Genomic DNA, 22,856 nt, shown 5'->3' on the forward strand with positions numbered 1-22,856 from the left:
AAACAAAAATTGAGTAATATACAAGGTCAGTAAAAATAAAACCTGTGTAGGATGGCTTAGATATGTTTGTTTTAACCCTGCAGTGAAATTTGAATCTGTACATAATGGTTTCTAATCCCAGTTCTTATTGATTTTAGTATGTTGACACTTTGCCTTTATTATGTCCTCCCTGCCACGACCCTACAAAAACAGATACTGATAAAATACATTAGCAGGAAAACGCTAGATTCTGGCTGCAAAAAAGCACATGTATTCTTTGTGTTATGCCTTTACTGGGAACATCATTAAACCTCAAACCAAACCTTTCTTGCTCCCTGCCTTCCATCAGGGTCAGTCAGAGAGTCTCTGATTGGCTGTCTGTTTATAATAGGCTAAGCAAAGCCCAGCTAACAGCCTCTTGTCTCCTCCCCTCTCACCTTCATTTATTATAGATCACCTGCCCCCACCTGCATGGCTTCATTACTCCCTCATTTACAGCTTCTCTGGTCTGCTGACTCTTCTTTTTTTCCTCGGTGCCTAACAGCTCTCCTGGTGCTGCTGTTTCAAACCCCGCCAGCATCACCCCTCTCTTTGTCTGTCTTCCCTCTCCTCCTCCTATCCCTTTCTCTCGACCATCCTGAGTTCTCATTTTCATCCATTAGGTAATTTAAACCGTCATGCAGGCAGTCGTTCGCAATGATGGCAAATGACTGAGTGCAGTTTGCTGATAGCCTTTTAGTGCTAGTGTCATTCATTTCTGGGTCAGTAAGCTGCAGGACCTGGATTGGCACCAGTGGTGACCCTGACATATGACACACACAAATATCCCTCTCTATTTGTCAGACACACATGCACTGTTACTCCCTCCCTCTGTTTAGCTGCTTACCGATGAGCCTATCTAGAAAGCTGTCTAATGACTTGACAAAGCCATATAAACAAAAGAGAACAAAAAGTTATTGGCAGCTGGGCCCGGGAACCTTTTGCTGCCTTCTTATTTCTCTTAGTCTACTTATACGTGAAGGTGTAGTACTGTCTAAATAGTAATAAGCTAATTGACCAAAGAGTATTTATTTGATTGGCATTTACTAACCTTGCTATACCGGATTTTTACCTGCGTGTGCTCCCTTTATTTGTATGTTTAGGCTTGAGTTGCTTTCTCTCTTACCTTGTTTGGCCCTCAGGAGACAAGCTATCCTGAAAAAACAAAACAAACAAGCACAAACGTAAAATAAGCTTAAGGCCAAATCACTGTTGCTACCTGTGTACTATTGCTAGACTGTGTATGTGTGTGTGTATTTTGAGTTAAAGGAAGAATAAGGTTTTAGAAATCTTGAAATGTTTGAATTTGTTGATGGAAAATTATTTAATGGGGAATGCACTCAGCATCAAGTCTTTTCATGCGCTCTCTTACATATACAGATGCCTTGAAACACAATAAAACCCACTGCTGCCTCCTCCACTTTTCACTTGGTTGTTTACTCAGGCTGGATGTGCATCACTTTCAGCTTTCTTTAAATGAAGGCAGCTGGTGGGAGTTTGTGTATTACAATTCTAAAGATTAACATCAGTTTGTCAGGATGCTTATGTAACTTATTAAATTTGTTTTCCATCACTGTGACCATTTAAATGTGAGGATTTCTCTGAATAATTGGAAGCAGGAAAATGCCGAGGTTGGCTGCGCAAAAAGTTTGTGTTCTGTTAAACAAGTTTAAACTCAATGCAACAAAACCATTGGGGATTAATTGTGATTTGTTACCACGCTAGCTGTGGGACACTAAAATGTTGTTACAGCAGGGAGAACACAACCTGCTGACCTTGGTAATTCTCTAATTTGGCCTGTGCAGTCACCAACTTTACTTGAACATACAGGTGTTAAAAATATGGCCCACAGGCCAAAATCAGCCTCCCAAATGAGTCAATCTAGACCATTTATGCAACAGTATTTTTGCACTTAACACTGTATTTTGTATAGAGGGACACTATGTTGCAAGATGCTTAGAATGAACAATGAGAGCAGCTGTCTGACCTAACACATTTCTGGTAAGAAATTTACATTCATCATGGGCGTTAATGTCTTAGTAATTTGGGGCTTTAAAAGATTTCTTTAAACTTTTCTTTTTCTAGGATGGAATGATTGCACAGCATACATAGTGACAAGTAGGGGCTTCTTTCTTGGTGAGCACACTGGCTTCACTGTGGACAGTGGTGCTGGTATTCCAGCAGTTTTCAGTTTATGACAGGCTTCAACCTTGGTGGTTTCTGGGTTCTTGAACATCAGAACCAAATTTCCCGTCATGTAAAGGTAACAGTTTGGGCCATCACCCAGACCATGGCAAAGTGGTAACACATCCAAATAACTTGTACTCATGTATTATTGTTGAAGGAATATACCATTATTTAAAAATCAGACCAACAGACCTTCCCAATTTTTGTAAAATGTAGAATCTCCTTAGAACTTCACTTTGGCCCTTGGACTTGCCTGTCGTTCGTAGTATTGGTCATCCAATGAGTGCTGTCAAACAAATGCTTTTTAGGGTGGCAAAGTGAAACTACCAGTTGCAGTCAATAAGGATCATGAAAAAGACCTTTGGGCAGATGTGTGCTGTAAAGTTATTCCAACTTGGAAAAAGAACAGTTCTAAGAAATTATTAAAAGCCCCAAATTACCACCACATTCATGCTCCTGATGACTGTATATAAATTTCTGCTCACAACTGTAGATTATTCTGGCCTACAGTATAGAGACTGAATGTGGAAAATCTGAGACATTGTTGAAACTGCATAATTTTTCTTATGATACTCATGTTGCTCATGAATGTTCTGAACGTAGTTCTTCACACCAAAATAAAGGACATTTGACGGTGTTTTATTGGTTTTTAATAAAATTATGTTAGTCTGACTAACTTGAAGTCAAATTAAGCTATCCCATGATCTAAAATGAACATGTTCAGGATGGATTGGCTTATCATTTTGTACAGATATTCACGATTTCCTGATGATGTCACAGGTCCAAACAGACTCAAGCGCAGACCAGGTTTATTTCAAAATGAAAGTCAACAGTTTATTTACAGAAACACCAAGTGCAATATAGACAATGTGCAGGGCCCGGGGCTTTCAGGGATCCATGGGGAGGAAGGGAAAAGGTCCCCACACACACACGCAACGTTCCTCTTCAGTCACTCAGGCTCTCGCTTCACGCACATCTCGCCACTCAGCCACTCTCAGATAATCCAGGGACAGGAAAACGGAACAGGTCCAGAGGACTCTAAATACAGGAGAACATGGTCAGAAACAAGCTAGAGATTCGCACAGGATAAACAGGTTTGCTGGAGCTGCACTAAGACAGGTTACTCAATGATCTAGTGGCAAGAAGCGCTAAATCACCATCTTAAATAGCGGCCAGGTAATCAGGCAGATCAGCTGCCCGTGAGTAATCAGGCCAGGTACATGGGCCAAAGGCGGAGCCCAAGATGAGCTCCGCCCAGGTAGACCGAGGATAGAAGAGAGGACATCTGAGTTTCTAAAGGCACCATAAAGTTGACTTTTGTGGTTTTTCATGAATTGTTTGAAAAAATATTTGATGTGAACATACTGGCTGTCTAACCATGGTGCAACCTGTTTCTACAACAACAGTTGCAGCCTGCATTTAATAAGTGGTTAAGAAAATGAATTGGTGGATTTGATGTTCCCATTATGAATGTAACAACTTAAATGGATCATTAACTTAATGTCCAGTGCCACCTTCAGATGAAGATATCCTTTTGCATTTGCTTTCACTTTTCTTCAGTTCCCTCTGTGTTAAGAGCTGATTGGTAGAATGCTAATACTCTGACTTCACATATTGAGCATGGTAAACATTATAGTAGTTACAAAGCAGTATGATTTGCATCCTATTGTTAGTTGTTTGTTTTTTTTTGGGTTTTTTTAAGCAAAAACTCCTAAGTGCTTCATTACAATACTATTAATTTTTATTTTTGAAATTAAGGGCATAATGTGTAATGACATAAAAGATGGCTTTGTTATAAGGCTGCTAAATAGCTGTTTTTTGTGGATTGTCATTATATACATGCTACAGTTTATTTCGTATGATCAGGTCTAGTGTATGGCCAGGGCTATCTTATAAAGGGGATTTTAATCTCACTGGGATTTAATGTTAAATATATGTAAAATGGTAGTTCTTAGTGTTATAAATGTAAAGCTGACTGAATGCAAAAAGAGATATAGAGTGTAACAGGCCCTGTGATTTATAGCCAGATGGAGTCACTGATGCATTCAAGTAACTGTTTTAAAGATGAAGGTAGCTCACTGGGTAATCTTGCACTCTGGGTCAGAGTTTAAACACACATTTGTTGTGTCTGATTGAGACTACAGAGAGGACAGATTATTTAAGATGGGAAAACAACAATGAGCACAAAGCTTTAATAGCAGAAGTCTGTCTGGGCGTCTGCATGTCTGCTGACCTTTTTCCTGATTTCCTCTTCCTCAGTGGCAGAAAAACAAGCTTCAATCAGTTTGTTTTAATTGCCAAACAAATATACGTTCTGTTAATTAAAACTGAAATACGATGGCTTTTCTTTGTGTTGACTTCACTCGAGATACTCACCCACGTACAGTACCGTGAGATGTTTTCAATGAGTTTCTGGGGATAGAAAATGCAGTGTTGTTGTCATTAAAGCTGATGTGTGCTTCTTGATTGTTACGCCTCTCAGAGTTAAGTCTGTGTGCAAACAAAAGCCCAGTTCCTGTCAAAGACTAGGGGGTAAACTTTATCCCAGAATCCTCTCAGGGACGAACGCATTTCTCTGCTCTGTCTAATTATTCCTTTGGATTTCAGGGGTGGCTGGACAATGTTTTAAGAAGACAGTTCTCCAGGGATTAATTTCTCTCATGCTTTGCCTAATTAAGGTATTAACAAAATGTAATAAACTCTTGCCAGAGGATGCTTCAAAGCAGTGCATTGCTCATTGCTCCAGTTGCCCCATCAAATATGTATTTAATCTAAGTATAATGTAGTGGCTACAGAAGATAAACACATTTACCCACAGCTATAAAGCCTAGGAATCGATATAAACCATTTCTTTGTTTACTCTCTTGTTTGTAGTTTGATTGCCTTCAGGGAAACAGAGAAGCAGGAAAAACAGAGAGGCAAAGATTAAAACAAAAAAACAGGGAGTAAGAAAGCACTGTCTCTGTAGTCTTCGTCATCATCTCAATCATCACCACCATCATCAGAACTCTTCAAAGGATCCTGCCCTTTTTAAAAGTCGGGATATGAGGAGATCTGATAAGCTTGGGCTCAGGGTGGTGCTGCAGTCCTTTTGGTGTCAAACTCACTGGAGAGTCCGCCTGGCTTCAACCATTCTTTAAAGCTGAGGATAGTCTCAAGCACTTAGCCAGGATTAGCTGAAGAGCACTGCTTTGAACAGGACAAAGATTTCAGCCATCCCCACAGTACAGCCATTATGCCATCAGCAACCTGTCTGTAAGCATCAGATGATTTGCTCTAAGTGATGAGTTGTTTAAGTCTTTTTCTGCCAGTGATCATTAGAGTTGCCTCCCATGTTTTTTCATCAACTCTGAAATCCAATGATATTCCCAATATGCCTGCAAATAAAATCTGCTGTATGCCTGTTTATTAAATGTAAGTTGAGAGCAAATAAAATAATTGCAAAAAAAAGAATGATATTGATTGTAAGGCTCATTTTATAGTGAGCAAGCTAACTTTGATGCACAGAAACAAGGCTTATGAATTTCATGAGGTATCTTACAGTTTGTCATCCCTATTTGAATTATGAAAATTACATCATCACAATCAAAAATATTTTTTAATTCTAATTTGAGCATTTCTCTCACAGTCACTTTATAACTTCCTAATTCTTGATTAACTGTCTTTTTCTGGTCTCTCCTTCAAACCTGCAGCATTACAATTGGCCAAAAGAAGATAATACATGATATACTTTCCAAAGTCTCACTCTTGGCTTTTATTTTATAATATATTTTATGATATGCCTTATGACACTGCTCAATTTTTAATTACTCAGGGGGCTAGCTCCCAAATATATAACACTTGTGGTTATTGGATAAGTCTTGTCTGCATCTTTATGTTCTCTGGCCTTTTTGTTGCTCCCTTGGCTAGGACTAACACTTGTGTTGAGGAAGCTGTAGTTTCATGGCCCTTTCCTCTAAAGCAGCCATCCAAAAGACCGGGAGGCATTTGAACCTGCTGACAGCTCCACAGAATTTCAAGTTATACTTTGTCAACAAAGTATTTAAATAAGGGCAAACAGCAGCTGGGGTCAGCGTGAAGTATTTTTAAGTACCATCGAAGAATTGTTTTTCTTATTGCCTTTTCTCTGTCTTGTTATGCTTCTGCTATAATTAATAATTTAATGCCTTTTTAAAAAAAAAAAAAAAGTACTGTAAGTACTATGGAGCTGGTTTAGACCACATTTAACCACTGACCTTCTGATTTGGGAGATAGCCAACTCTTCCTCCTGAGGCACAGCTACCCAATGATGAAAAATAAAATAACTAAGAAATGGTAAAAGTAATGTGTAATCATAAAAATAGAATTTAACAATGAATCAAAGATTTCTTTTGCTTATGTTCGTTCACACTTAACTATAGGAACAGAGAGCTTTAATGGTCTGCTGTGAAAGGAAAGACCTTATTTTTGGCTGTGTCTGATGAGATTAAATATAAAGTCTGTTTCATGATTTATTGATCATCATGTGATGATTTTAAGAGCTGAACTTCGAGGTGTCTTTTTCTGTGTGTGCGACTAGAATGGGAGAAAAAAAGTGAGCCATGGAGAAACCTTTTAAAGATTTTCTTTTTCTTGTTTTGCTTGTAAAAAGATATTGATTTAAGTCTTCCCAACTTAGAAAAAACATTTTAAAGCAAAGATGATAGACATTGTTTCGCTATGCATTTGATATTTGTGGCATGACAATGATTTATAACTGCCAGCTCTTTGGCGAGCAGACATGCAATCATGCTTTGGTAATGCCAATGATTTAAAATATTATGTCATTAAATCTAAGCAGCAGCCTAAACCATACCCCCGCCATGCATCCTTTCCACAGATGCAACCAGCAAACAGTGTATTGATTAGCACGAGGATAGCAAGATAAACAAAATGTAATTTGTGACATTTATATGTATCGTACTCATTACACAAGACAGACTCAAACAGACTCGAACTTTATCTCATTCTTATGTTTCAGTAAAAGCAACCGTCATTCAATACTTACTACCTTCAGGTCCAACATGAGCTGCTCACTTTCACTTGAGAAGGCAGAGGGAAGGCAGACACGGGGCACAAGTATAAATGGAAACAAGGTCCCTCCAGTTGTGGAGATTTAACGCAGGGCTATTCACACTTTATGCCGCTCAAAAGCTTCAGCACCACGGACAGCTCCTTTAGTCTTTAGATGCCGTGTGGTCTCCATTAGCGACCCTTTTTACAGCAGCCAAGAATACTGGAGGCATGTGGTAAAAACGCACTCTGCCTATAGGAAAAAAATATATACATGTAAAATCAACAAAAATGCAAGCTGCCCCAGTTATGCGTAAATTATACAACTCTGCTGAACAATGCCTTAATCTTCCTGTCCGCACGGGTCTCACGGGGGATCATTATTCTTTAACAAAGCAGTGGGTCTTTCAAACTGCCCGTGAATGTATATAAGCACCACTTTTGCAAACTCTTTCAAATGACCGTTTTTATTTTTATTATTTCACAAGCACCACAGTAATTATGCTAATGTTAAACTCCCACCGCGCAGACTTTACAGTGCAGGGTAGAAAGCCAGTAAGCCTCGCTATATGTCCATGTCAGATTCGCTCTTATGTGAAAAATGTTGATTCAACGTTTGCCGCTTAGGCCTGCCAACTAAATCCTTGGCGATTTGGGCATTAATCCAATTTGATAGCCTAAGCTCGCTCCATTGCAAGTAAATCTCAGGTTGAGGTCACTGCTACGCTGCCAAACAAGGTAATTCTTTCCCTAAAGTCATTAATTACAGCGCTCAGACAAAGGCCAAACGGGATTGTGGGGGCCTACAGTAGGACAGAGATGCCAAATCACGTCTTAAACTAAACCCTCTCCCTCCCCGACTGTCATAAATTCCTTGAACAGATAATGACTAATGGATTTGTGATTGTTGTGTGCCTGGGTTTATTACAAGCAACCACACGTCTTGTCAGGCGGTCTACATGCGTTACATTAGATGGTTTTCAAGAGATGCTCGAAGTACAAACTTCTGATCTTTATATCAACCTTAACACTAAAGGCTCCCCCCCCCCAACACTCTTACACACACTCACACATCATCCTCCTCCCCTTCGTTCCGCACACCCAACCACCAGCACCCCCCAATCTTCGTTCATCCCTCTCTCCTGCTATTTGAATAGAGAGCCTGCGGAGCACTCTTTTGTTCAGTAGCGCTCAGCTGCTGGAGAGGTGAGCACCACTCTGGCTGGCGCTCATCCACTCATCGCTGCTGCTGATTCGACAAGTCCCCGAAAGACGCAAGGACACGTCTCTGCATCCAGGCGCACTGCACACGAAACGACACAGACCCTGTCTCCCTGTCTGACAGAAATTCCTCGGACTCGCGGGGCTTTTACGCGTCTCTTGGATGGTTCAGCTTCCCTGACTGTGGCGCTACCACCTGCACTGTATCACACAGACGCTCCTGTAAAGCTGCGGCATCGCTCTACATTCCTGTAGACGGGACCTGACTTGATCTGAAAGGTGAAGGCGAGTAGTCTTGTGTGTTTTTGCATATCTATTTATTTATGAATTTGTCTGACTGACTGACTTATTTTAATTCCACGAAACGAAATGGGTGTTTCACGAATTTTGTTCACTTAAAGTCGATCATCATTTGGAAATGTCCTTGTCGGTACTATTCAAAGACAAAGATATGTGGCTGTTACCAAAAGAAATGTGCTTTATATCGCAAAAGTGTGTAGTCTTTGCAAGCATGCGATTCACTGCTTGAAGCTAGTTACTGCTTCCATAAGGCTATTTTTCAATTAATCCTTTTAGGTTTTGCTGTGTTGGTGATTTAGTTTTAATAAGACTCCAAAATGCACTTTGACAAAAGTTAAGCGATTTTGCTTTTTTCTGTCTGTTTGAATTACGTCGTAATTGTCCAATTATGCAGCATCTGTTGAAAAGTAATAAATGTAGCAAAGCGTCGCTCCCTCTTATTTTCTCCTTTGAGGCTGCTTATGTTCAAAAGGATGTTTGACAGCGCCGGTTACTGTACGATTTGGATCTGTATGACCATGAGCTCACTTCTTTGTAGTGAAAATCCCATTTTCTTCTCCTTTGGTAAGCCTTCAGGTGAGGCAGATGGGGACAGAGGGAGCTTTTGGAGTGGGTGTAAGTCGATAGGCAGCGCAGGCAGGGCTGTCAGCGCTGTCAGCGAAGCAAAGGAGGGAAACCTGAGACATTATCTTGGATGGCACTTGTACTCCACCTAAAGGGTCTCTCAATTATTTCTACTGAAGAAAGGCTGGCATCTGGCAGAAGGAGCTCTAGGTCACAAACTGACTGAAAAGGAGGAGGTCCAGCCCAGCCTGCATGCCACGGTTCAGTCCTGTGTGGACATGGCTTTCATTTGCCTGTGTAGCAGCGAGGAGTGTTTTTTGTGGATGAAAAAGAAAGTAAAGTTTTGTTTCATTTTTCATGTTTGTCAGAGAACGGCAATGGAGCTGGAGTGGGGTTGCTCATGACCCCCTGGGAAATTAAGCAGAAATTCAGCCAAACTGTTTGTGAAATGGTTACTAGCCTCCCTCCCTCCCTTTTCTCACTCTCGCTGGATTCTTATTCTGTCTTATAATTGTGTGTCTCAGGTATTTGCATACATGTGCACACATTCACTCAGCCAGCCAACCTAGAATTTGTCTAAGCAGTCTTCAGCCAAACAGATTATGCACCATTTTTATCTGATATTCCATCTCTCCAAATCTCCCACAACTACACAAATCTTTTGAATCTGTTTGGGCTTAGCATTGGCAATGTGATCCTTGATACTCCAGGTCTGCAAACTGACCAGCCTCATTTTCATTCTGTGACTGATTGTAGATAAAACATTCTCCTCTCACTGGTTGGGCAGCCATGTGTAGGTCTTTGTCTATCTGATAAGTGTGTGTGTGTGTGTGTGTGTGTGTGTGTGTGTGTGTGTGTGTGTGTGTGTGTGTGTGTGTGTGTGTGTGTGTGTGTGTGTACATTTATGGCCACTGATGCTTCCAGTTGCTGAGTTTTGCTGTTGGATGATATGGGCATCATCAGCTCCTGTTGCACTATTAGTATCTGGCTGCACATTAAACTGCTGTTTAAGTCCCTCTGCTTCTTTCTGCCTTGTCCACTCATGCATATTGCAGAAGGTTTCTGTGTTTGTCTTTGTGTCTCTTTCTCTTGCCCTGCACTGTTTGGACTCTCACTCATCACTCTTGCACTGGATCGCAGGCTCTACTGTTAGCGCTATTGTTCTCAGAAGAGGTATTCTTTTTCTGTGGCATTGCCAGTTCACTGCCCCCATTTTCACATTTTCTGTGTGATGAGGCATTACAATGGATGAACAATATTCCTTTAGAGAGTGGTTCATCGCTTCTTAGTGGCTCCTCTCCAACTGCGGTCAAGGCCAAAAGCAGTTCGGAAATGTTGTCATCACATCTCATGAGCATGGACAGAAAAGCAAGACAGAACGAAAGAGGAAAGAGAGAAAGAAAGAAAGAGAATGAAGAAGGGATGTAACAGACTGTGGGAGTTTTACAGCATTATCTGCTCTTTGCATGAGGTTGCGTTGTCACATATTTCAATAATGTGTCTTTTCTGGTTGGCTGCGCTCAGCTTAGTGCAGACACTTGTAGCGGAAGACGTGAATGGGCCAGAATTCAATTTTGCACTTGAGTAGTGTCCAAGCAAGTAAATTGGAAACTGTGAATTTTTACAGAGATTTCGCAAATGTAAGACATTAATATTCCTACAATGAACCTTCTGCTATGCTTAAAACAAACAAAGCCACCCTGGCACAGGATGAAACAAGGGAAAGCTGCCAAGCAACTGCACAATATCAGTACAGAAGATCTCTGGGCTTGAGTTAGACTGTTTGACTGGCAAAGGCCTCCAGCTTGAAATCCTGTAGTTGGAAGAGTGTGGCGCTATGAATCAGCTGTGATCCTGCTGTGTGTAATTTTACAGTGGGAAGGAACATTTATTAATATGTTTTTTCTTTTGTGTGTTTTCGATAAAGGTTCAGAGCTGTAGGCTCACGACGTATGTTACAAATGGGGGTAGTTTTTTTTTCCCCCATGGTGGGAGAAGGGCCAGGAGGGATACTGGAAGACTCCTGCAGTGAGAGACTAATTTACACACTTACAGTACATAACCTGGATCCAATTAGGCAGTGAAAACACTCACAGCAGCCTACGCGCATATTCAATTCTGTTTGTATAAATGATCATGAGAGTGTGCGCTTGCTATTGTCTGTTCAAGTTACACGTGTGTCGCAGCAGAACCCTGAGCACACACGACCATAGATCACATTTTAGGCCAGGATCCACTTGGCACCTCTGTTCCCCCAGCCCCAGGGTCATTTCATTGGTTTAATGAATGCTGTACCTTTGCTCGCTGGACGACGTCAGTCTCCTTGATAGACAGCTCTGGGTCCCTCCATTCCTCCAACCTGACACCACCAAGCAGATGGAGCGGAGCTTAAGTGGGCTGCTGCTAGCTTTGCCTTGGCTAATAATATAATAGCCTGGCATTAACCATGTTGAACTAGCCACTGTGCGTAGCGCCAAGCAAATGAGCAGCGCAGCTGGGCCATCATGGCAAGTGGCAGAGCAGACAAAGCCCAGGAGGCACAGAGGCAGAAAAAAAGGTAGTTTAGCACAATCCCTCCAGACGCAGCTTGTGAATATTCATCAGTCAACCTCTCCATCCCCACCTCCCCAAATCCAGCGCTCTCACCAAATGTATTATTCAAAAGAAGCATTTTCACTATTAAATACTATAAATAAGTAATGACATCTGGTAACAGTTTTTGTCTGCTGAATTAATGACAGGAGCACAGTTGAGTATCTTCCAGTGATTGGAGAAATTATTCCTGAAGGTGGATTTTTGTTAAGCCTTCCTTTCCCCTTTGTCTTGCCAGTTCAGTGTGTTGCCTCTTTTGTTAAACTCATTTGGCACATCAGTAAATCTGAACTGGCCCATGTCTCTATCATTCACCTTCTAAAACACCCAAGAGGAGAAGCAAATACTAAGAAGCTGCTTATTTTACCATTATGTCTGCATTTCCTTGCCTGAGCTAATCTTCGGAAAATGAAAAGCTCCCTGTTGGCTCTTTCTGTGGTTTCAGCGCTGGACAGCGCCTGAAGAATTGCCTGTTTTGTCTACCTCATTGTTTTTCTTTCCTGCCTAACAAAAACTCAACAGGGTTCCCACATCTTCACGCACATAGTGTACAACTGAAAGACGTCTTACTGAAGGATATCAGCTATAAAATGCTGGAATTATTGTTGTACAGACTGTATCTGTCAGACTCTGATGAGCTGGTAAACAGGGAGTGCTTGGAAAGCCTACAGATGGTCAATGTTTTCCACTCATGTGTGCTCCATTTCCCAAAGGAGAAACCCACATTTTTGTTGTATGTGACAACAAAAGTGTTCGATTTTAATCTGTAGCGGTACAGAGGAGTCCCCTGGATCTGCTCGTTGATTTCCAGACAGGAAGATCATAACTAAAGTTTGAGAAACACAAGACATAAGTGGGGAGAACAATAAGAAGGACGTCTTGTTACCAAGAGTGATTTCTGTCTGTCTTCCTCTACTTTAGCCTGCCACCTGGATTCTACACAGTGGGGCTATTTATGAAGCCGAGGCACCAGTATGATACTTATAAAGCCCCCCTCGCTAATAACAGATCTAGCTCTGGGGTTCCTGAAACCAATCACAGGGATTTATGGGAGAGAATTGGAAAGTAGTAAAATTAATTTTATTCAGAACCTTTGCACCCAGGTTAAGCTTATCCATGCACGCTGCTGCCAGGTGGGGAGCACATTATTCTAGTTCTGCAGCTGTTGATATTGGTTAGCACTTTTGAGCCACACAAAATAAGACACAATGTGATTTTCCCTGCTTGGTGTTATTCACGCAAATGTTGAAAAACTATTATGTTCAGTAGTCCTTAGTGCATGATTTCTGGAAAATTATTTGGCTTCAGAAGGTTTCTTGTTGGTTTATTTTGTCATTGTAAAAAAAAATAATAAATCAGTTCCGCTTTTTATTCTGTTCCCCATCCAGGAAAAAATAGGTTTCTGTAACCCTCCTGTCTGTCTCCCTAGAGGCAAAGAACTGTGAATCATATTTTTCTTAAAGGTTTTTATTGTTGTGGTAATATTGGCTTTTACTCTTGTTCACAGTTCTTCTGATGAAGCAGCTCTGCTCATTTTAATGAATCCAGACGCTCTCACAAATTAGATTAAAATATAACCGTCTTGGACTATGACAATCACATAAAAGTCACTCTAAAAATATAGTCTAAACTTTAATATGTAAATCTACTCTGACAGAAAGACCAAACCAAGCCTTCTTATGTTGTGTTTTATAGGGTGTGATCAAAAATTCAGAGAACAGGTCCATAAAAGTCAAAAGCCTTACCTGATTTAAAGTTGTCCGATTTCAGATTCAAGGTCATCTTTTTCAGGCATGTCCAGGGAGCCTTGAGTGTGGCTTCTATCATTAGCGTCTTACTGGAAGTCCTGTTCTGAGCACTTGCACTGTGCACTCTGCAATTTCTCTGCAGACCTCCACAGAGATTAAACGTCATTCATCTTGTGCTTCAAACTAACCCACATTTTGTGTGGAGGATCATGCTGGTAACGAGACCTGGGTTTCCATCCATGAACAAGTAGTTTTAAGTGAAAGACTCTATGCTTTCCAAGCCAGAGGGCACGTGTGTCATGTGTGACATGACAACCTCTCTGTTTGTCATAGTGTTTATCATGAATTATCATGATAACACTGTAAACATGGAGTTCCGATCTAATGTTTTGAGGTGTCTGAGGGAGAATGTTCAACTTAAAAATAAAAAATGTCTCTTTCTTGAGAATGTCCTGGTCTTGCCCTGGTCCCAGATAGTTAATAACCTAATGTATTTTGCACTTGTGGGGAAAACCAGAGATTAAACCATTTTAGAAAAGCATAAGAAGTGCTCCAAACAGAGAGCACTTTTGCCTCACAGCAAAAAAGATCCTTGATTCCAATGTGTTAATCACTGAATTGCTTCAAAAGAAATTTTTGAAGATATGTGAAGGGCTACATTCACGGTCACATTTAAATCAGGTAATCTCCTTCAAAAAGTATTTTTATTAATCACACTTCATATGTTATGTCATATAAGTAAGATGAGACAGAAAAACCCTGCTGGCACAAATATGTTTATAAGATTTGTATGTATATACAGTGGGGCAAAAAGTATTTAGTCAGCCACCGATTGTGCAAGTTCCCCCGCTTAAAATGATGACAGAGGTCAGTAATTTGCACCAGAGGTACACTTCAACTGTGAGAGACAGAATGTGAAAAAAAAATCCATGAATTCACATGGTAGGATTTGTAAAGAATTTATTCGTAAATTAGGGTGGAAAATAAGTATTTGGTCACCTCAAACAAGGAAAATCTCTGGCTCTCACAGACCTGTAACGTCTTCTGTAAGAAGCTTTTCTGTCCCCCACTCGTTACCTGTATGAATGGCACCTGTTTGAACTCATCATCTGTATAAAAGACACCTGTCCACAGCCTCAAACAGTCAGACTCCAAACTCCGCCATGGCCAAGACCAAAGAGCTTTCGAAGGACACCAGGAAAAGTATTGTAGACCTGCACCAGACTGGGAAGAGTGAATCTACAATAGGCAAGCAGCTTGGTGTGAAAAAATCAACTGTGGGAGCAATCATCAGAAAATGGAAGACATACAAGACCACTGATAATCTCCCTCGATCTGGGGCTCCACGCAAGATCTCATTCCGTGGGGTCAAAATGATCATGAGAACGGTGAGCAAAGATCCCAGAACCACACGGGGGGACCTGGTGAATGACCTGCAGAGAGCAGGGACCAAAGTAACAAAGGTCACCATCAGTAACACACTACAACGGCAGGGAATCAAATCCCGCAGTGCCAGACGTGTTCCGCTGCTGAAGCCAGTGCATGTCCAGGCCCGTCTGAAGTTTGCCAGAGAGCACATGGATGATACAGCAGAGGATTGGGAGAATGTCATGTGGTCAGATGAAACCAAAGTAGAACTTTTTGGTATAAACTCAACTCGTCGTGTTTGGAGGAAGAAGAATACTGAGTTGCATCCCAAGAACACCATACCTACTGTGAAGCATGGGGGTGGAAACATCATGCTATGGGGCTGTTTTTCTGCCAAGGGGACAGGACGACTGATCCGTGTTAAGGACAGAATGAATGGGGCCATGTATCGTGAGATTTTGAGCCAAAACCTCCTTCCATCAGTGAGAACTTTGAAGATGAAACGAGGCTGGGTCTTCCAAAATGACAATGATCCAAAACACACCGCCCGGGCAACAAAGGAGTGGCTCCGTAAGAAGCATTTGAAAGTCCTGGAGTGGCCTAGCCAGTCTCCAGACCTCAACCCCATAGAAAATCTGTGGCGGGAGTTGAAAGTCCGTGTTGGTCGGCGATAGCCCCAAAACATCACTGCTCTCGAGAAGATCTGCATGGAGGAATGGGCCAAAATACCAGCTACTGTGTGTGCAAACCTGGTAAAGACCTATAGTAAACGTTTGACCTCTGTTATTGCCAACAAAGGTTATGTTACAAAGTATTGAGTTGTATTTTTGTTATTGACCAAATACTTATTTTCCACCCTGATTTACGAATAAATTCTTTACAAATCCTACCATGTGGATTCATGGATTTTTTTTTCACATTCTGTCTCTCACAGTTGAAGTGTACCTCTGGTGCAAATTACTGACCTCTGTCATCATTTTAGGTGGGGGAACTTGCACAATCGGTGGCTGACTAAATACTTTTTTGCCCCACTGTACACACTTGATCTTATCTATGTTTCAAACCAATAATCTTCTCACAAGCTCTGGCCACTAAAGTTAACTTCAGGTTGGTGCAATTAGAGGCTTATCAAAGTCAGTAGGGAACATAAATTTCCATACAATATGTTATAATTCATGTAATAGATGCTGAGATATCTAAGTCTCAACCAAACTGGTGTATGCTGAAATCAGCATTCACCTGCTGAGTGGCTAAAACCTGCAAAGATTTGTGTGCACCAGTTGGCTCGTAAAGTACTCTTTAAAAACTAAAACTAAAACTATCAAGGAACATTCAGAGAGATATGAGACAGACGGGGATATAGATACAGATAAATGGGGAAACAGTCAGTGTGAGCAGCAGCAGCTGGCCAACTTCCAGGCCTCACCAGGTGGATTTAGTCAATTGTGTCCAAAGTTAGCCTACAGGTGACTCTTGGATTTGTCGTCCATGACGGTTTACCCACCGACATGAGAAAATCTGCTCCTGGAGAGGTTTGGACCTGTCTGTATTGCAGCTGTATCCAAGCACTCCTGTGTACGTGTGTGTGTGTGTGTGTGTGTGTGTGTGTGTGTGTGTGTGTGTGCGCGCACATAGCTCAGTGGGATCCATGGATATGCTGAGCTAAACAGAATGTGCCAGAGGATTAGAAAGTAGGTGAAAAGGTCAAACCAAGAGCTACCTTCATGTGGTCAGGGTTCATCTTCTTGGCATTCACCACAACACATCTATTCTGCTAATTTGTTTGTTATCTGTTTTTACAAGTTATCTCATAACCATATATGATAGTAAAATTATAACATCTAACATGAGAGGAGGATGTTAGTGAAGCTAATGTCCATTATGGACAGCACCTCTCACTCCCTTGCAGGAGACTATGGAGGCACCGAGCAGCTCCATCAGCAGTAGGCGTTACAGCCACGCCATCGCAGGTCCTTCATCACGACAGCAGTCACATTGTACAGTGCACACAAGTGTACAGAAACCGGCTATAATTTACCTGTATATATTATCATTTTCACTGCACTTTAAGTAAATGTGAAAAATTCTCTGTAATTGGATTTACTGCATAAAGCAACAATTTGTAAATAATACTAATGACTCTTTTTTTTATTTGTACACTATTTTTCTAATCTATTTGTTTTTCTAGTTTTTATTTTTCTAATATATCTCTAATTCACTTCCTCTTGCTGACCCTTTTGCTGCTGTAATATTGTGTGAATTTCCCCAGGGTGGGATTAATAAAGTCTTTGTCTATGTCTAAGTCAGTGTCAGATTCCAGGGTGATATTTCACATCTTCTCTGTTTCTTTCGTTGGTGCTGAACGAAATGCTGGAGAAACCAACCTAATATTGAATTTGCAATGCAGATAACGGGTCAGATGTCTTGCCAGTAGAGTTCGTAGTTATTTGGCAGTTCTTAATAAGATTGCCAATGCTCCACCAAAGTGGCTTTTACACTGAGCTATGACGCATGCTGCCTTCAAAGCCCTGAGGTATTAGAGTCGATGGTAGAAGTGATGGTGGGGGTAGCGGCAACTGTGCATGTGTGTGGGTAAGGAAGTCAGGGGGTTAAACCTTTGGTCAAGGACTGTGGCTAATAGGAGTGGACAATACAGTGTCAAAATTATATCATGATATTTCAAATAAATATGTAGAAAGAATTACTAAATAAAGCTTTATCAGCAATTGCAGCCCGCAGGATTTAGTAGTGCAAGCAAAATGAATGGCGTTTTCCATCCTATAGTGCAATAGTAGTGACACAGCATAAGTCATATGTAAGTAAAAAGCTGCTTAGGCAGTGCCTTCCCTGGAAATTTTATGTATGCACTATATTGTGACATCATAACATTGAATTTGAAAAATATTTTCTACCTGGGATGTACCAGTTACTTAAATCCCTCCTTTTCCCACCATAACACTATTTAGGAATTTTGCATCCACCATTTGCTCTTCTTCTAATATGAAATTCGGTTGAGTCATTCACTTACTTTTTGGTTGCACATCACCTGCTGCTCATATCTCCTCCTTCACAGCTTGGTTGTAATTGATGACGTTTTTGTTTTTTGCCTGTGTGGTGAAACAGATTAGTTTCCACTTTTAACAGCTTCCTTCATATTTTGCAAAGTATCAAACTTTGTTGGAGGTCTGACCTCTTGTATCCCAGCCACTTCCTGTTATTGAAGTAGCTCCCTTTTTTAGGTACTTGATTTCAGGTAATTGGATGCTGAAATGCTGGACTCGCTCTTAGGCATGTTTGGGCTTGTGTTGTTGTTGTGGATAGTAGGGAACATAACGCATGGCATTACTATATCACTGAAAGCATAATACTGTTTATACAGTAAGTGTACGGTATGAGGAGGTGGCATTTGGACTCCTGGTTTAGAGGAACTGATTTAATCAATTTTTTGGGAAGAGAAGAACTCATTTTCCCAGTGTTCGTGGGATTGCTAGCAAGATCACAGCTTGTTTAAAGAACAATTTTCAATTCAAATAGCTTTTCCTGTTTATTTTTCCAAAGCACTGATCAAACAAAGAAATAAAATCTCTGTTGTCTGCTGTCCAAATCATGACGAAACCAAGTTACTCACCGGGTCATCCAATTTGTCACACTACATGTGGAGGTCCATTTTTGTGGTTGCAAATTTTAATGTACAAGGCTGTTAAACAATTACCGAGTTGCGGCTTTGCACAGACTCTCTGCAGGCCAATTCCCCTCAGCGCTTAGAGTAGCTTTTCAGTTCTGCTCTGGCAAATTCAAAATGAGCTGCTGGGGTGCATACCAGTACTGTTTTGTAATTAACTGTCACACTGCTAAATTAATAGAGAAGAAAATAAAGCATGGAAAATGCAGAAAATGAAGAGCCCTTGCTGCAGTCACTCAATCTTTAGTCAGACAGGAATTACATTAATCAGCCGTTTTTCTTTATGTCAAAGTGTAAATCTTCAACCCCAACATCTGGTTTCTCTGTCATTGAGGCTTCCTGCATCCCTGCCTCTTGCATCCAACAAAAAGCCACATTCAGTTTGTGCCCCTTATGTTCTCTCCCCATCCACTCTTTCTGGGATTTTTTCCCCACAGCTGTAATTAAAGGGGCTGTCTCTCTGACTTTCTAACTGTCCTAATAATTACACATTGGTGCAGAAGTGCTGGAGCCCTCCGGATTGCTCCTGGACCTCTTTGATAAATTTGGCAACTGCTCCCAGAGCTGTTGCTGGGGCACCTCTAGTGACTGTGAATGCCCGTGACTTGGTGGATCTGTGTGTGATAGAAAGGTTGGTGTGAGATCACTGCCACTGTATCCCCAAGCGTTCAGTTCTCTGCAGAGATTGATTGGGGTTGCTGTTTGTGATGGACCCTTCTGTGTGCACTCTTGTTTGCACTGCAAAGGGGTTTCTGCAGCTGCACTGAGGACTGTGTGTGATTATGTGCACACATTCATTACCAGATCATCCGCATTTTAGTCTGACTCTTCTTATCTGTTTTGACTTGCTCCAGCCGTTACATTGGAGTCCATTGGCTTCGTGGATAGCAGCCAGGAAAACGGTGCATAATAATTGTAGTAAAATGTCTCTTCTCACTGGTGTCCTCTTTTTGCTTTAATGTGTGTTGGGACATATGGTTTCATAATGCTTGACTATCCAAATGCCTGCCACCCCCTCCCGTGGTCAGAAGCACACATGCAAACCCTCTAGACAAAGAAAAACACAGAGATTCTCTTGGCTCACTTCAGGTATTTGAGGCCAAGCTCTAATTGGATCTTGTCTTAGTCTGACCTTCATTGTTTTCACAGAGAAAAGATCGCAGAGAGACATTCCTCTCCTCTCCATGTCAAACTATCAGGCTCAACAGTAAGGAGGCATGTTAAAGCAACCTTTAGCTGCCACCCAAAGCTTCTCCAAAAGGGTCAGCGCTGTCTGAAGCTTTGGAGTTTATTTCTTAGCACTCTCCTCGGTAGGTAGTCAGTGTGTGTGTGTGTGTGTGTGCCTTTTGATTGTTATATGCACATTTTGTGTGTGTCTTGCCTGCGACTGCAACAAGACAAGCACCCAAGAATTGCAAGTTTCAAATAGTGAGTCGGCTTTCGAGTTCGTGATGTGATTTACCACTGAGCCATTAGCAGTCAAGCTGGGTATGCTTCAGGTGTTCTCAGAGGGAATGGGAAAAGAAATACTCCCCACTGCACTGCACACTGATTTTAAAAGCTCCCTTGTGATTTATTAGGAAAACATTTCTTTAGACCACCCGCAATCACTTCACTGCCTTAGAACGTATAGATGCAGAGTGTGCACACAATCGCAAGCTCGCATGCTGAAGTAGCAGGAGAGCAATTTGGGGCGGATTTTAAGTGGCCATTGGAGATTCACAGTAAATCACTAGATTTTCTCTTCTCTGAGCTCTAAATGTCCTGTCATCGTAGTGCTTTGGTAGGTGCTTTACAGAGCTGCTTGTGCCAATATCTACATGTTTTTGCTGTCTACTCCCACTTGGGGTACGGCAATATATCATATAACCTTTAATGTGAGCTACTCTTGTTTTCGTTTGTGCTCCCCCGTCGATCCTTTAGCTTTTGCTGTGCTGTGGAGAAGACAGATGTCTTAATGTTCATTAATTTCTTTGCAGTGGTGAGAAACTGAAAAGTCAAAATTGTTCACTGTTTCTGCTTTTCATTCATTCCACAATAATCTTTTGGTCTTTGTTTCTTTTATCTTCTTTGTCTTTATTGTTACTCCTGCTATGATTGTTCCCTTTCCAAGTTTTAGACCAACTGCCATTTCAGCCAGTGGGTAGCATCATCACTGCTGGGTAATACTCCAAGCACGTGTCTGTTAAGATGCTACCAGAACCAATTCTTACAATAACTTTTTTCTAAATTTCAGCATTCAGAATTGTTTTTTTAATTACTGTTTTTTGTACTGTAGGTGACATTAGCAGTGTACATACCAAGTCTGCAGTTCCTCCAGAGCTGTTGGGGGCAGCATAAGTTTACAGGTGTTCTTGTCTGACTTTACATCCTGAAGAAGGAGGAAATTTGCAAATGCAGATCTGACATGAGTCATGACTGAATCATCATTTTCACCACTATATGAGCTACCTGGTTATTCTTTGCTTCTCTTAAAGGACTTTGCTAGTGGGCAGATAAACCCAGTCGGGTCGACCTGGGTTTATCTGAAAGATTCCCTCAGATTTTCTTCACTCCAGCAAAAAAAAATTTTTTTTTAAAAAAAGTTCCAAAGTTTTCATGTTTTTTCGTATATTTCTATAAATTGGTTTTGCTACCTCAGTAGAGAATTTCTTTCTGCATCGTTTGGGAAATTTTCTTATACAGCTGCAACATATCTCCACGTGATGCTCCTTTTTTTTCACTCACTGAAGCTTGCATCTGTCTGCTTAGTGCAACTGAGTCACATGGAGATAGCAAAACACAGCCGAGGACGGGGAGGGGGTGCTTGCATAAGGGAAGTTTGCACAGACATGTGTACTGTTTGATGAAATGGGAACAACGTACTGAACATAGCTGAGAGAAACAAACGAAAGCATTGATCCTATCGTGCTAGCATCAATCTGACACCAGTTCAATGTTGGTATTGAGACTATCAGAAATACTACACATGGACTCTCAGAATAGCTCTGCCTGGATGTCATTCATATCCCAAAATACAAGTTACCATTTCGTTGGAGGCAGAGGGCATTGCCATTGTGAAATCATGCATGATTCCTAAGTTAAAAGGTTTTTAATGGATAATGTTTTATCGACCAATGGAAGCCTATCCAGGAACCATGTAATGTTAACATTTTATGGCTTTCCATCACCGTCTCATTGATTTTGAATGGTTAAACATTTAAAACTTTTTACTGAAGGAGTTTATCAAAGTCAAAGTAAACTTTATTGTCATCTCTGCTATATACAGTACAGTATATATAGAGACGAGACGACAAGGCTCCGGTTCCATTCAGTGCAAAAAACAACAATAAATCTAATTGTAAGAAATAAATATACTCTTTAAGACTAAGGTAAGGGGAGTCAATATGCACTTAAACTAAAAAGGATCAGTCACAGTCTAGCTTTACAATTTACAACTGAGATTTAAAGTGACCTTGAAGTGGTTTAAAGAACATGGGATAATATGATTCTTTATATTTCATTCTGGTAAAAGAATTGGTTATTGAGTAATGTGTAATTCTACTTGTACGAGTATCAGCTGGTATTTCTGGTATCATTCCCAGTCTTTGTAGTCTCTACATTGCTAACACTTTATTACAGGCATTGTAAATTAAATAAATAGTAAGGCTTTTTTAAAACTGTTGACACATAATCAAATTATAATTAATAATGTTTACTGATTTGCTTATGACATAAACATAGATTGACTCATGCTTACTATTTATAATTAATTATCATTTGATTGTTTACAAATGAAAGAAGTCTTATATAAACTTATATTTTATTAACTGCCAATGCACAATTTATGAACAATAGTTGTTATAACCTGCTACTGATTTCCCATAATCCTTTCCACATAGAGGGAGAGCTAATGGATATTGTAAAGAATGTGTCTAACTGATTATGCATAATGTGTGTTGTGTTTAGTACGACTACTACAAACATATTACATCTCCACACAAGGAAATCATTGATTCTTTCTTCCTCCTGCTTTTTTTTTGCATCTCGCTGAATCAAGGTCACATTTGAACTTTAGCACGTTTAAGAGGCCAATCCTGCAATCACGCTTCCTGATTGGGGTGTTTATTCTCAATCAAGATCTCAGGAAGGCCAACATCTTTAAC

At 40.7% G+C, this 22,856-nt stretch overlaps 1 protein-coding gene across 2 annotated transcripts in view; it reads left to right on the forward strand.

Annotated features, from left to right (window-relative positions):
* The first annotated feature begins 8,416 nt into the window (after positions 1–8,416).
* ncanb (neurocan b) overlaps positions 8,417–22,856 on the forward strand; it is a 174,313-nt gene continuing 159,873 nt past the window's right edge. The window contains exon 1 of one of the 2 annotated variants that reach the window (XM_085264010.1): positions 8,417–8,742. The gene's annotated coding sequence lies outside the window, so the exon portion shown is untranslated. The remainder of the gene's footprint in view (positions 8,743–22,856) is intronic. The other variant, XM_085264009.1, reaches the window with a different exon arrangement.

The sequence above is a fragment of the Mchenga conophoros genome, linkage group LG23 (assembly GCF_057382185.1).
Source record: "Mchenga conophoros isolate Kocher_MC1m ecotype Shallow Benthic linkage group LG23, M_conophoros_male_GT1.1, whole genome shotgun sequence".
In the NCBI taxonomy this organism is placed as follows: Eukaryota; Metazoa; Chordata; class Actinopteri; order Cichliformes; family Cichlidae; genus Mchenga; species Mchenga conophoros.